Source organism: Schistocerca nitens, chromosome 2 (genome assembly GCF_023898315.1).
Source record: "Schistocerca nitens isolate TAMUIC-IGC-003100 chromosome 2, iqSchNite1.1, whole genome shotgun sequence".
NCBI classification, from domain to species: domain Eukaryota; kingdom Metazoa; phylum Arthropoda; class Insecta; order Orthoptera; family Acrididae; genus Schistocerca; species Schistocerca nitens.
This window is the reverse complement of record NC_064615.1, coordinates 998,185,665-998,201,221: the sequence shown is the minus strand read 5'-3', so window position 1 is coordinate 998,201,221 and position 15,557 is coordinate 998,185,665. Positions and strand designations below refer to the sequence as shown.

Here is a 15,557-nt window from a genome sequence, read left to right as displayed (position 1 = left end):
GAGCCAAAGGAATTCGTATCGCTGAAAGTCACAGTGCATCGAAATATTTACAGAGGCTTTTATCAGGAACTGGATGTCAAATGGCAGATGATGATGTTCCATTACATATTAAAGTTTACCATAATGAAGATTACTCTCAAAAAATCATTTTGAGTCGTCATTAAACCATCAATAAACCCATTTTGGTTTCACCCCTCGGAAAGTTTCATTTTACACCTCAGGGTGTAATTACCTCTAGGTTGGGAACCACTGGACTACAACAGTGGCTGCGAGAAATTGGTACTTTCGAAACTAGGAGGACTGTGGTGCTCCACAGCCGCACTGCAACTAGGTTTTGGAGAGGACGTCCTACATCACGTAGAAGAGAACCCGAGGACAAGTACTTGAAACATTGCTCATGCCGCGTACTCCTGCAGCACACAGGTCCCGCTGTGTGCGTACAGTGAGCCGGAGATTTGAAAGCGATCAACACAGTTGGCTCTAAAAAGCTGGTCGCCTCCCGAAACTTTGTGAAATTCTGGAGATTGTTTTAATCACTCAAGTAATCTGAGTTTAGATTTCTGACACCCAAAACTCCAGATGTCAGACACTCAGATTGGTAGCAAACGTTGTATGTCGATAGAGTATCAACCAGAACTCCTATTTCATTCTTAATGTGTGCTATCATCCAGCGTAAACGTTAACTAAAAGGAACTCCAGATTTACAAAGCGCATAACTGTGAGTACCCAACATATGTAGCTTGAGTGGGAACTTGGTACCGCATCAGAGCGTCGTATATCGGGTCGTGGGTTCAAACGCTAATGACGACAATTTTTTTTACTGTATTATGCGAGAAAGTGTTATATGAGACAACATTTTTATGACATGTAAAAGCGCTGTTTGGAGTTAACAGCAACGTTCAATTGGCAGTCTGCTTTCGCTTTCACAGAGTAAACAATCAGAACAGAAAAATAAAGAAACAATTGCATCACACACGCGGAAGTATAGTAATAATAATAATAAAACTAATAGTAGTAATAAACACATTAATAACAAGTACGCAACGTTCAGCTATCGAAGCGAAAACAGACTGCTGAAATAACATTGCTAAAAACTCCGAAAAGTCCTTTTACATCTCAGGAAAATGTGACCCCCATATAACAGTTTCAAGCGTAAACAGTTTAAAAAAGTCTACGATCAGTACGGTTTGATCGTGGGACCTTCGATATGATACCTGCAGGCTCTACCAACTAACCCACACGACATCGACAAAACGATCTGTCACAGATACGTTTTTCCTATGCTCCATAGTTGTGGTATTACTTTTAATTATAATTTACGGATGTCCTACTGGGCGACAGCACATAGCACGAACTAAATCGGTTTTTTGGTTGATATTCTATCGACAACGTCTGGAACCCATCTGAGTGTCTGACATCTGGAGTTATGGGTGTGAGTGAAGATTCAGACGCGATGAAAAGAAAACCGCCACAATTTCGGACTTCCCGTTTTTTTTCCACATTCTTCCGAAACTAAGCGTTTAATCGACAAAGCCAAGGTTACCAAAATGTAGAGCACTAAATTCTGCATCGTTCCAGTACAAAAACTGATTAAATTTTTCCTGCTATGTCAGAAAACGGCAATTTTTCACACTTTTAGATAAACGCACGTTTCATCGCTATAAAACGAGCAGCATTTGAGAACTTTATGGCAAAAGTTGTAGAGCATCAAATTGTGTTTTCAAAAAGTCAAAGAAAATTACAAAAAACTTAGCTGTAATTAACTATCGCCATTATTCAGTTACTGACTGACAAATCCGTCATTTCCCAGGTATTCATTTTGTCTATTTGACGTGTGACCGAAACGAGCATCTGTCTTTCGTTTATTATTACCTTGCATGTACTCCTGCAGTAGACTCAGTGTGAGACAATCTCGGACAATTTCTGTACGCTGGGCACAACTGCTTAGCGCCTCTACAACACGATTTTGTAAACGTCACTATGGCAACGTCTCTCCACAGCTCTATAGACAGCTATTGTTTTCGACTACAGCCGTTTGTGTGTTGCGCAGCTGAAAGTTGTCAAAAGCGCTGGTGGGTGTTACGGAATTGCTTAAGTTCACTCGACTGTAGGAGTGTGTTAGTAGTAAAGAATAAATGTATTAAAATTTCATGCACGATGTGGCATTTTTCACAGTGTTTATGGCGTCATATCTCCTGATTATGTGTCATCCAGTGATAAAATTTCGTATATACATGCAGCGGTATATGTCGGTACTGTCTGCAAAATGTGTTGCGAATAGAATTAGCAGTACAGAAGTAATAAATTAAAAGATCATGCCCGATGCGGCAGTTTAACTTCACAAACAGCGGAAACGTAGTAGGCGATAAACTTTTTTCCTTTCACCATTTTGTGAGTGGTGCGAGTGAGAAATATCTCATAAACATTTGAAATTATGTGTAAAGTTTGTTGCAACTCACTAAGGAACGTCATGTACAATGCAGCAGGTTTCCACGCATCTCAGTGTTTATGACGTCAAATCTCCTGAACTATGAGCAGTACCATTACATAATTGTGTAGCTGTACTTAGCGTCAGGTGTGGATACTGTGTGCGAAATTTATTGCGAATAGAGTTAGTACCACAGAAGTAATAAATTTAAACGTCATGCATTATGCGACAGTTTTTCACGCATCTCGTTGTTTATGACGCCTATCTCTTGAATTGTGATAGGTAGGTCGTTCTTACCTTCTCAGCGATTGTTGTTTGATAGTAAAGGATATTTGTACTAAGTTAGGTTGAAATCGGTTCAATGGTTTAAGAGAAAATGAGGAATATACACACATAAATGTACCATTTTTATAATAGGTGTGGATACGTAAATCACATGGTTAACGACCAATATTAGCTTTCAGTTTTAGTTGAATTGTTTATTCCAGTTTTCAGTTTTGCACATTACTTTTCAGTACCTTAATTCTCTGCCTACGTACGCATGCGGAAAACACGAAAAGTTGCGGTTTACTAGGGTGATCAGACGTCCGGATTAATCCGGACATGTCCTCCTTTTTAGCTCCTTGTCCGGGGTCCGGGCGCGTTTTTAGTGTCCGGCTTTTTCGCAAAGTTGAGCGTAATACAGTTAAATTCACAATTCGCCCCGTTCTATTGCTCTTTTCTTAAATACTCTATTGGCACAGCCTTCGTGATAAACACGCACGAAGGTGGCGTTAGTAGGTGGCACCAGGATCGTCGATGTTATCGTTGATCAACCTATAAGCGAATGCAAATATCAATTATTTAAAATTTTCGTAAAAAAATATTGTTCTGGTAATCACCAGCTGACCACCACTAACAATTAACTACTAGTTTTACCGGCAATTCCCGGCAGTCACGTGACTTGTCCAAAGCTGACGGGTGGTATCCTCATTTGCAGTTGACCCGTCTGTTGTGTCCTCTTTTTTCTTCCTTTGTCCTCCTTTTTGAAGCATTTTGTCCTCCTTTTTTAAACAATTGCGTCTGGTCACCCTACGTTTTACAAGTTGTTTGATGCCTTCAAAGACCCGATTGACTTCGAAAAGACGGAATTCATTGTAGATGGGGGATTTCTGTTGCGTAGACTGGCATGGGAGGTAGCCGAACTACTTTCTTCCATAATTACAGAGTATGTAGATTACATCAAGCGTTAGTATGACAGAAAGATCACTATTATGTTTGGTGGATACTCTAATATGATAAGTGACAGAAGCACGAAATCAGCTGGGCGACTGCGCAGAGCCACCAAAAGAACTACACCAACTGTCACATTTAATGTAACAACGCCAGTAACCATAGCGAAAGATTTTTTTCCGTCGAACGAACAAAATAAACAACACCTCATTTCTTTACTGACTGCACAACTTGAGAGTTGGCACTTCAACATTAAGAAAGATGCACAGGATGCCGATACTGCAATTGTAGACATTGCTGTTGACGTTGCTCAGTAGTTTGTTGTTGTTGTTTTTGTGGAGGAGGAGGAGAACACCGACTTTTTTGTGATTCTGACCGGTTCCGCCCCATTGCCTTCAACATTTTTCTACTGAAGCCAAGGAAAGGCAGACAAGGCGATGTAGTCTACAGCTTCCTAAATATCAAGTTGCACAAGTATCGGAAGACAACATTTTGTTCCTACAGGCCTTTAGTGGCTGCGACACGACTTCATCATTTTTCGGGAAAGAAAATGTAAAGCAAAAAAATGTAAAGCAAAGACATTATTCTACTACAACTCTTTGCCTCCTGCGGAAGCAACTGCTCGACAGCATTCCCTGAAAACGTATTTGCAGTGACAAGCTTGCAAAGACAGCCCACTAGATCCACAGCAATGGGGTTGGAAGGTCTCAAAACCGGGCCTCTTGCCATTTTCCACTATCATAGAAGTAGCGCCTGCGGAACTGTTGAAAGTCATTTACTGCCCATGTGATAGAGGATGCCATCGAGGTTGTACCAACACGAATAACAGCATTAAGTGTGCCGCCGTTTGCAGATTATGCAAAGACCAGCCCTGCAACAAAGTTCCAGCTGACATGTCTATTATTGATATTGATGATTGTGACGTAGATAAAGACATTTCGGAAGAAGAAATCCCACCGAAGATACGAGTACGGAAGAAATGGGTGAATTAGATTTAATTTTATTTGGACCTTCATCCTCCAAGCATGTAAAGATGTAATACTGTAAAATTAAGAAAAACAGAGTGTACGTAGCAAACATTAATCTTTTACTCTAAGATACTTTGTTTTGTTGCATTACTTAAACGCAGTTTTATATAACTTTAAATAACTCAATTTGTTGCTAACTGAATTAAGTTTCTTTATTCCTAATAGAACAATGATAAACCTAACGCATCCCTTTTCACTAATATCCTTGTAAGCAAATTTTTTGTCCCCTACACAGGGTGATTTTATGATGATGTTACATTCAGGGAGGATGGAGAAGGGGAACCGTGTCAATCGCGGTAACGGACCTTGATCCGGAACTGGCCGAGTCGAAATTCGTTAGCGAAAATCGTTCTGATACCTCTGACAAGTGAGGTACATGTACTGGTACTGTTATTGCTAAGATTGTAGGGTAGGCAACTCTCAGAGGTGATAGTACGGACCAAAACAAGGAAAAAAACATCTAAGTAAATATGAGCTGTATAATGCACACTGTAAGAGCTGTGAGCACTTGATCATCTTCGATACTGGGAAACATCTCTTCCACTGCAAGCTCTTTGGTCACAATATTTTTGGAGCGGGAAGTATGGACTAAAACAAGAAAAAAAGTTCAGTAAATAGGGGCTCTAAAATGCATACCTTAAGAGCTATGGGCACTTGTTCAGTAGAGGAGATGTGTTTCACAGTATCGTAGCTCTTCAGTTGTGTATGTTACAGCTCATGTCTACTATGCATTTTTTCTTGTTTCACTCCATGTTACCACCTTTGAAAATTGTATGCCCTAGAATCTTGGCAACAACAGTACAGGTACAAGTATTCCACGTCCAGAGGTGAGATTGATCTTCACTTATAACTTTCGACTCGGTCGTTTCCGGATCAGGGTCCCTTAATTCAAATTGATACATTTATTCCCCCCCCCCTTGCCGTTGGTGAGGAGGCTTGCGTGCCTCAGCGATACAGATGGCCGTACCGTAGGTGCAACCACAACGGAGGGGTATCTGTTGAGAAGCCTGACAAATGTGTGGTTCATGAAGAGGGGCAGCAGCCTTTTCAATAGTTGCACGGTCAACAGTCTGGATGATTGACTGACCTGGCCTTGTAACACTAAGCAAAACGGCCTTGCTGTGCTGGTACTGCGATCGGCTGAAAGCAAGGGGAAACTACTGCCGTAATTTTTCCCCAGGGCACGAAGCTTTACTCTATGATTAAATGATGATGGCGTCTCTTGGGTAAAATATTCCGGAGGTAAAATAGTCCCTCATTCGGATCTCCGGGCGGGGACTACTCAAGAGGACGTCGTTATCAGAAGAAGGAAAACTTGTGTTCTACGGATCGGAGCGTGGAATTTCAGATCCCTTAATCGGGTAGGTGGGTTAGAAAATTTAAAAAGGGAAATGGATAGGTTAAATTTAGATATAGTAGGAATTAGTGAAGTTCGGTGGCAGGAGGAACAAGACTTTTGGTCAGGTGAATACAGGGTTATAAATACAAATTCAAATAGGGGTAATGCAGGAGTAGGTTTAATAATGAATAAAAAAAGAGGAGTGCGGATAAGCTACTACAAACAGCATAGTGAACGCATTATTGTGGCCAAGATAGACACGAAGCCCACGCCTACCACAGTAGTACAAGTTTATATGCCAACTAGCTCTGCAGATGATGAAGAAATTGATGAAATGTATGATGAGATAAAAGAAATTATTCAGGTAGTGAAGGGAGACGAAAATTTAGTAGTCATGGGTGGCTGGAATTCGAGAGTAGGAAAAGGGAGAGAAGGAAACATAGTAGGTGAATATGGATTGGGGGTAAGAAATGAAAGAGGAAGCCGTCTGTTCGAATTTTGCACAGAGCATAACTTAATCATAGCTAACACTTGGTTCAAGAATCATAAAAGAAGGTTGTATACATGGATGAATCCTCGAGATACTAGAAGGTATCAGATAGATTATATAATAGTAAGACAGAGATTCAGGAACCAGGTTTTAAATTGTAAGATATTTCCAGGGGCAGATGTGGACTCTGACCAAAATCTATTGGTTATGAACTGTAGATTAAAACTGAAGAAACTGCAAAAAGGTGGGAATTTAAGGAGATGGGACCTGGATAAACTGAAAGAACCAGAGGTTGTAGAGAGTTTCAGAGAGAGCATTAGGGAACGATTGACAAGGGCGGGGGAAAGAAATACAGTAGAAGAAGAATGGGCAGCTTTGAGAGATGAAATAGTGAAGGCAGCAGAGGATCAAGTTGGTAAAAAAAAGGAGGCGAGTAGAAATCCTTGGGTAACAGAAGATATATTGAATTTACTTGATGAAAGGGGAAAATAGAAAAATGCAGTAAATAAAGTAGACTTAGAGAAAGCTTTTACAATGTTGACTGGAATATTCTCTTTCAATCCTGCAGGTGGCAGGGGTAAAATACAGGGAGCGAAAGGCTATTTACAATTTGTACAGAAACCAAATGGCAGTTATAAGAGTCGAGGGGCACGAAAGGGAAGCAGTGGTTGGGAAGGGAGTGAGACAGGGTTGTAGCCTATTCCTGATGTTATGCAATCTGTATTTTGAACAAGCAGTAAAGGAAACAAAAGAAAATTTCGGAGTAGGAATTAAAATCCATGGAGAAGAAATAAAAACTTTGAGGTTCGCCGATGACATTGTAATTCTGTCAGAGACAGCAAAGGACCTGGAAGAGCAGTTGAACGGAATGGACAGTGTCTTGAAAGGAGGATATAAGATGAACATCAACAAAAGCAAAACGAGGATAACGGAATGTAGTCGAGTTAAGTCGGGTGATGTTGAGGGAATTAGATTAGGAAATGAGACACTTAAAGTAGTAGATGAGTTTTGCTATTTGGGGAGCAAAATAACCCATGATTGTCGAAGTACAGAGGATATAAAATGTTGACTGGCAATGGCAAGGAAAGCGTTTCTGAAGAAGAGAAATTTGTTAACATCGAGTATAGACTTAAGTGTGAGGAATTGGTTTCTAAAAGTATTTGTATGGAGTGTAGCCACGTATGGAATTGAAACATGGACGATAAATACTGTAGTTTGGAACAGAAGAATGCTGAAGATTAGATGGGTAGATCACATAACTAATGAGGAGGTATTGAATAGGATTGGGGAGAAGAGAAATTTGTGGCACAACTTGACTAGAAGAAGGGATCGGTTGGTAGGATATGTTCTGAGACATCAAGGGATCACCAATTTAGTACTGGAGGGCAGCGTGTAGGGTAAAAATCGTAGAGGGAGACCAAGAGATGAATACACTAAGCAGATTCAGAAGGATGTAGGTTGCAGTAGGTACTGGGAGACGAAGAAACTTGCACAAGATAGTAGCATGGAGAGCTGCATCAAACCAGTCTCTGGACTGAAGACCACAACAGTAAACCACCAACCATTAACTGGAACACCGTTAAATAAGTATTTTATGTTTAGTTCGTAGAATTTCCTGAGTTGAACAACAGCTCATTTTCTAAACTTGTTTAATTTATGTCGAGAAAAGTGTAAGAACTGTTTCTCACGAGAAGAGCTAGTGGGTTTAGTTCACAACAGAACTTTTCTATTCTATACAGTCAAAAAGATTTCAAGGGTCTCCTATATCCTTTGGAAAATTAAAGACTTAATTAGTGTGGGCTTCCATAGAGTGATGTACTTTGGACTCTTCCAGGCACATACATACTTCTCGTTTGATGACCGATTACTTACATTACGAAAATTTTGAAAATGCAGAAAATAACGTTACGAATAATGCGAATAACTGGTTCGAGAGAGCACTGTCGTCCTTTCTATACCAGGCTCAGACTATTGACAGCTGTAAACCTGTACATTTACGTCTGTGCACTGTTGGTTTCACAACGCCTGCAGATTGTCGTGTTCTGCGCCGCACAGCATGGGAAAGAAGTACGCGAGAGAGAAACCTGCTGCTACGAAGGGTCCTTCGGTTGTGCAACTCACTGAGTCTGCCGACCAAGCAAGGAAGTCCGGAGAAGACGGGTCGCAGCCTGTCCCTCCTTTGTACGTCAAGTGCAAAGGCGCTGTTCGACATTATGACGAATTGCGCCAAGAACGAGGTGGTCTACGAGTCTGTCGACACAGACTCGCTGATCTGCGTTCGGGCTGCAAACGTGGCTGACCACAGGGCGATCAAGGTCACAGTGGCACAACCATAGAGTAAATATTTCTGGAGTGAGCATTCACATGCGCAGAACAGATGATGTGTTGTATACACACATTGCCGGCGTGGTCACGTGTTCTCGGGACGTCGTGTGTTTGTCCGTATAGCGCCCTGTATATTTAGAATGTCACTACATCCCTAATACAGACGGATTCTTTTAGTACGTGTCGTAGATTATTTATATATGTTGCACAGACATTTTAACAGTGTCCATTTGATACCGGGAATAAACCAGCTACGTAACTATTAAGGACAAGTGATATTACATCGCCGGCCGGAGTGGCCGAGCGGTTCTAGGCGCTACAGTCTGGAACCGCGCGACCGCTACGGTCGCAGGTTCGAATCGTGCCTCGGGCATGGATGTGTGTGATGTCCTTAGGTTAGTTTGGTTTAAATACTTCTAGGTTCTAGGGAACTGGCGACCTCAGAAGTTAAGTCCCATAGTGCTCAGAGCCATTTGAACCATTTTTTTTTGCTATTACATCCTGCTTCTTTGCGATAGGTGTCACAGTTCAGATGCACTCGATTTTTGGTAGTTTTCGGTATGATACGGTACTTTATAGTATTACAGAGCCTGACGTAAAGTTTTGCAGTGATAGTCTTGCAAAACGACTTGACAGTACGCTAGTACTTTTGCAAGTGTCCGAAAAACACCGAATTTGCCACACATTAGCGATTATATCCCTGCTAATTCGTCCTTTTTTCTGCTATTTCTGCGTATTTTCTCGTTTTTGCAACCTAAAGCACAATTTTTCTTACTGGTGACACTTTGAAGTATTTATTAAAGCATTTTACGTACTTGCTCCCAGTTGATTAAATAAATAGTAGACTGAGTAATCTATATACACAATCGACAAGTCACTGATAATTTCATGGAAGATAGTATTTGCTGAAACAACTAACCATTCCCTTTCCTGTTCCACTAGCAAATTTACGAGAGGAAGCGATTGTTTGTAAGCTTTTGTACAAGCCGTAATGTCTATTATATAGTCATAAAATGGTAGAAAAATAGGTCTACACAATCAAGCCTTAATTATAATGCGTCTCAAAATTTTAAAACATATACAGTATCTCTTACTAATATGATAACTGTAATTAGAGTTACATGGTATGTATCCATGAAAAGTTACTATCCCTCCTTTCACATATTTTTCTTTGCATTGAATAGACAACAGTAATTCACCATCGCTATTACACGATCAACAACTCTTGATATTATAAACTTCAAACGCTGCAGAAAGCACACACGCACAGCGAAGTCCCGAAAACACGTGACAATCCTGGTTTAATGTTGACAACATGCCCAGAACGCAATGCTCACTCCAGTGATATTTACTCTATGGGTACAACACGACCATTTGCTCCCCGCGGCGCCCACAGCACAGAACTTCTTCAGGAGTTCTCAACGGCCGAGAAAGTGTAACGCGCAGCGGCAGCGATAAGCTCACCTCGCTAGTTCAGGCCGCTGTCTGCGAGTGGGAGGAGGAACTGGGAGGAAGGGGTGATGAATGAGAGAAATGGAAGTTGTAGAGGAGTTGTGGGCAGGTGGAAAATAAGAGGGGAGGACATGTTCAGAGAGAGGGGTGGAGGAAATGAACAAAGAGTTGGGGAGGAGGAGATGGCGAGGCAGAAAGAGAGGGGATTGGGAGATAGAAAAACAAAGGTGGGAAGATGATGTGGACAGACAAAGGGAGGGAGATGTGGACACAGGGAGAAAGAGGTGTGTTCAATACACACCAAGGGACAAAATCGTAACACCAAAAAATAATCAATGTAAAGTAACGAATTTTCGGGAACGTATTTGTCTAGGTAATATATTAAACTTATTAACATTACAAAGATTACAGATTCACGACTGTTCTTGGTAGGTAAATACAGGGACGGTTAATGCTGGTCGTGGATGATGCTGTAGTTGTCGTCCGATGGTGCCCCATACATGCTCGATTGGAGACAGATTTGGTGATAGAGTAGGCCTAGGCAGCATGTCGACACACTGCAGAGCATGTCGGGTTACAACAGCAGTATGTGGGCGAGCATTATCGTGTTAGAAAACACCCTATGGAAGGCTCTTCATGAATTGCAGCACAACAGGTCAAATCACCAGACTGTGTGACGGTAGAAATCCCCGTTACTAGATGGATGTTTCTAGTATGCAAGGACTGCTTTGTGGAGAGCGAGCGCGCTACACGGCGCGCGACTCGCGGAAGCGCGTGCCGCGCCCGCGCGAGATTTGCAACGGTCGGCCTCCGCGGCCGGGCGACCACGTGGCCTGCAGTTTGGGGCATTGTTTTGTTTTTCCAGCATTACGCGAAAACTATGTAACTTACGGTGAAGAGCGATGCGGCAGTGGATTGTGGTCAGCAATATGCACCTTCTGAAAGATCGATCTTTGTTTCAAGTCACGAGACGCAAAAGTTATAGTAACCTCAAAATCGGTTAATATCACGAATACTGAAAGATTAATAAAAATAGGAAATACCGACTTACAGGGATGAGGGAGCACTCATTAAAAACGTTTCGTCATAGCGGATCGAGTGCCGTAGTCATATGTTAAGATTCATAAATAATTAAGCCCGTAAAGAGCAATAAACAAAGTTTGAGGGAAAATTGTTTATAAAATTCAATAGAAAATTCATGACGTAAAGAACGGCACTATATAATACTTTGGGTGGCATCACACGTAATTTAAACTAGTTAAGTTATACTATACACTTGACTTGCAATAGTTTTCATTGTTTGCAAATTATTATTAATATTTATCGCCAATAATTAATTAATTATTATAGATATGAAGATTTTGAGCAGCGTAATGTGTAGATCGCTATAGATTACGTCTAAAAACGGTGTTATATGCAGTTCTATGTTAAAACTTTGCAGCACAGATGTCAACAAACAGATTTGCACTAAGTAGCGAAATTTTGCAAAAACTAAAACTTGATTTACGGGCGATAGAATAATCCTAGAAATTAATGTAAGGTTGTAAATAAGATGTACTCTTTAGCGCGGTTCAGATGGTGTACTTATTTCTGTCGTGGGATGTATGTATCAAAATTTGTAGCCTTAACTGGTGAGACTGGTACTTGCATAACGAGGGGGTTGATGTCCGAGCCTATATAAGCGAGAGGCCATCTTGGCCAGGGGTGAGTCGTTGGTCAGTCGTTTTGGAGGGTGGGTGGCGAGCAAGCCCCACTTGAGGGTGGCCCATGTGGTCGTTTGAGAATTCTTTTTCGCGCCGATTTATTTCGACAAAGAGTATTGTTTAATAAGCATATATTTGGTGAACTGGAAGTGCTACGATTATTTGTGTGAGTGCGATTTACGAGGTATACATCGTCGTAAGTGAACATGTGGTGAACGGTGATTTCGCGCCAAAACTGTTAGAACAGAGAGGACAGTGGGACTTGTGGTTCTGTTCGAATTGATTGAATACCTTTCGATTATACTGCTATTACTGCTATTGGGGGCTCGAGAGTCAAATTATTATTAAAGTAAAACTGTAAACCGTCTCACCAGTGATAATTTCATTGTGTGAAAGAAAAGGACAACGCCAATAAATAGTGATTGAACTGTGTCGTGAAAAACCGATTTTAATATAATAATCACCTAATTCTTGTTCCCTAGCATAAACTGTACTTATGTCTGAGTGAATAATTAATTCAAAACTATAACAAATGCGCGGGTGTGGAAGTGTACTAATGCACCAAGTGTGGAACTCATTCCCTGAGACTCACGTGAGAGCCAAAATTTGCAATAACATTTTTTTTACCAACATTTGTATATGCACATTCGTGTGAAAACGCTGCAACCGAACTTCTTTATTATTTTACACACAAATTTGCCAATAGGGTGCGTGGGACAACCACGAGAGTGCCCCTACTGTCATACAGAATTGTACCCCACACCATAATTCCAGGTGTAGGTCCAGTGTGTGTAGCACGCAGACAAGCTGGTTGCAGACCCGTAATTGGTCTCCTTCCAGCCAACACACCGGCCATCACTGGCATCAAGGCAGAACCAGCTTTCGTCAGAAAACACAACAGACCTCCACCCTGCTCTCAAAAGAGCCCTTGCTTGACACTATTGAAGTCGCAAATGACGGTTGTTTGCGGTCAGCGGGATGCACTATAGGGCGTCTGGCTCGGAGGTGTCCTTGAAGTAACCGATCTGCAACAGTTACTTGTGCCACAGTGGTGCCAACTGCTACTCAGATTGCTGCTTGCAGGCGCAGTACGATGCGCCAGAGCCGTACGCCGAAACGATGGTCTTCCCTCTCAGTTGCGCCAGGCGGCCGTGCGCAGGCAGGTCTTCTCGCGACCGAACATACTCGTGAGCACCGGTGCCAGCACTCATGTACTGTGGCTACGTTTCTGCCAAGACTTTCTGCAGTATCGCAGAAGGAACATCCAGCTTCTCACTGCCCTATTACAAGGCTCGTTAAAACTGAGTTAGGTGTTGACAATGGCGTCTTTGTCGCCTTAAAGGCATTCTTGACTAACATCAGCTGACCACGTCCAGTTCAAAGGTAACTAAGGCTCTCGGCTGTTACAGCGTGTATTTAAAGGAAACCTAATCTGCATCTTCACAGTGGCGTTACTAGCGCCACTCGTATGCGACTAGCGCGAAATTTGAATAGACATCATCTTTCAGAAGTAAGAACCGTGGCTACCAACTTTCGTTTCTGTCGCACAACTCCTTCTTGATGCTGCGATTTTTTTTTCCCCATCAGTGTATGTGTCGAACACATATACAGGCGAAGGTGCGGAGAAAAGGCTGCTATCATGTAAATCAGTCTTCATGGACACGAACACTGGGTCTCGCGGCAAGGAACTGGATCTCCATATAAACGAAATAGGCCCTCACGGATGGAAAGTTACTATCTAGACTGATGTTTATGGGCGCACATATTTACAATGTAGCTCGTGTCACATATATTCTACTTCTCTCTTACACGTCTGGCGTGTTGCGTAGCTGTCTGAAAACCTTCATTGGAGAGGGTGACCCGAGAGCTCCACGCATTGTCAATATACTAATCGCCACTTTCGTCGCAGATTGCTAGAACAATTAGACATTTTTAAATTAAAACAAAAAAATGTATATGTTGTGCACTAGTAATTTATTTAGTGAACTCCTTTTCGGCTTACAAAGTCATGATCAGGCAATAACTACATGCTTTCAACATCAAAGAAGATATAGTACAAATGAGTAAGTTTGAACAAGTAATTACACATAGGGAGTAAGGTACAAAAAAAAAATAGCTTATACAAGGTGATGTAGGAACACAGTAAACACAAGTTGGACTTTGGTTCAAATGGTTGAAATGGCTCTGAGCACTATGGGACTTAACTTCTGAGGTCATCAGTCCCCTAGAACTTAGAACTGCTTAAACCTAATTAACCTAAGGACATCACACACATCCATACCCGAGGCAGGATTCGAACCTGCAACCGTAGCGATCGCGCGGTTCCAGACTGTAGCGCCTAGAACTGATCGGCCACTCCGGCCGACTGACTTTTGTAACATAGTTGGATGTACATAAGCTGCGCCATGTATAATTAAGTATGGACTATTATACTTTACTGTAGGGACTATGTATATATGATAAATAACAAATTACATAACAATTTGGAATAAATTGACAAAGACAATAAGATAAATAAAATCAAAATGGATGACTAGAAGGGAACAGACAGTGAGGGACGAATTGGAGAAATGCTGGCTTACAATATTGTTATTTTTATTATATGTGGTTCTATAGACAAGATTAGGATGTGTTTTCAGATGTTGTATTGAAACACGCCAATGGGTTTGCCGCAGTGGTAACACCGGTTCCCGTCAGAACACCGAAGTTAAGCGCTGTTGGGCTGGGCTAGCACTTGGATGGGTGACCATACGGTCTGACGAGCGCTTTTGGCAAGCGGGGTGCACTCAGCCCTTGTGAGCCAAACTGAAGAGCTACTTAATTGAGAAGTAGCGGCTCCGGCTCGGAAACTGACATACAGTTGGGAGAGCGGTGTGCCGACCACATGCCCCTCCAGATACGCATACAGTGACGCCTGTGGGCTGAGGATGACATGGTGGCCGGTCGGTACTGTTGGGCCTTCATTGCCTGTTCGGGGGGAGTTTAGGTTTTCTTAGTTTAGTATGGAAATATCCATTGGTTCAAATGGCTCTGAGCACTATGGGACTCAACATCTTAGGTCATAAGTCCCCTAGAACTTAGAACTACTTAAACCTAACTAACCTAAGGGCATCACACACACCCATGCCCGAGGCAGGATTCGAACCTGCGACCGTAGCAGTCGCGCGGTTCCTGACTGAGCGCCTAGAACCGCTAGACCACCGCGGCCGGCGAAATATCCATTGAAACTAAATTCGCCTTGTGTGTGTTTTGTCGTGTTGTAATCTGTCGGTACATAGCTGTGGCAGATTTCTTGTTGGGTACTCAGTTCGTGAGCGCACCTGAAGATTGCGACACATCCTATCGCCGAAATATTGTGCCCGTTGGGCACTATCAACCGGCAGTACACCCGGAGACTGTTAGATCAACAAATACACCGAGAGAAACTGAAGAATCACATAAAACATTCTTGATTCTGTTCATTCACACATCGTTAAAATTTTTCTTAAAATGACAACATCCATAAATGACATAGTTAAAAATAGCTTTTCATCGCTCGTTATTGAATGACGCCTATAAAACTGAAAATATTCTTTAATAC

At 41.9% G+C, this 15,557-nt stretch overlaps 1 pseudogene; it reads left to right on the top strand.

Moving 5' to 3' along the window:
* Positions 1 to 14,633: 14,633 nt before the first annotated feature.
* LOC126238051 (5S ribosomal RNA) lies at positions 14,634 to 14,751 on the top strand (annotated as a pseudogene).
* The last annotated feature ends 806 nt before the right edge of the window (positions 14,752 to 15,557 follow it).